This window comes from Brassica oleracea, chromosome C3 (assembly GCF_000695525.1).
Source record: "Brassica oleracea var. oleracea cultivar TO1000 chromosome C3, BOL, whole genome shotgun sequence".
NCBI classification, from domain to species: domain Eukaryota; kingdom Viridiplantae; phylum Streptophyta; class Magnoliopsida; order Brassicales; family Brassicaceae; genus Brassica; species Brassica oleracea.
Genome location: NC_027750.1, coordinates 57,738,603 through 57,738,941, shown reverse-complemented (window position 1 = coordinate 57,738,941; position 339 = coordinate 57,738,603). Strand labels below are relative to the sequence as shown.

General features: G+C 44.0%; 1 pseudogene; it reads right to left on the bottom strand.

Moving 5' to 3' along the window:
* LOC106331047 overlaps positions 1-339 on the bottom strand; it is a 939-nt pseudogene continuing 600 nt past the window's right edge.

The window sequence follows — 339 nt, the reverse complement described above, 5'->3', positions numbered from 1 at the left end:
TTACTTCGCCTTTGTCTTAAATTTCTTGAGAAGACTGGAAGTTCTGAACTCAGCATCGTCTCTAGTAAAGCTCCACCAGAGAATGGTTAGAGGAACTATGGCGAGGTGCCAAATAGAGTGAGCATCGAAGTAGCCTCCATACGGAGGGAAGTCATATATCTCTAAGAGCATAGCTAAGCCTGAAGCTATCACAACCACCCACAGTTTCCAATTAGAAGGATGCCTTGAAACAGCTGCCCATCTTGCCCATAGGAAAATCTGAGCGACTCCCATGACCACACACACAATCATATTCCAACCTGTAAACAACATTGAACTCACAGAGAATGTGGAGAAAAA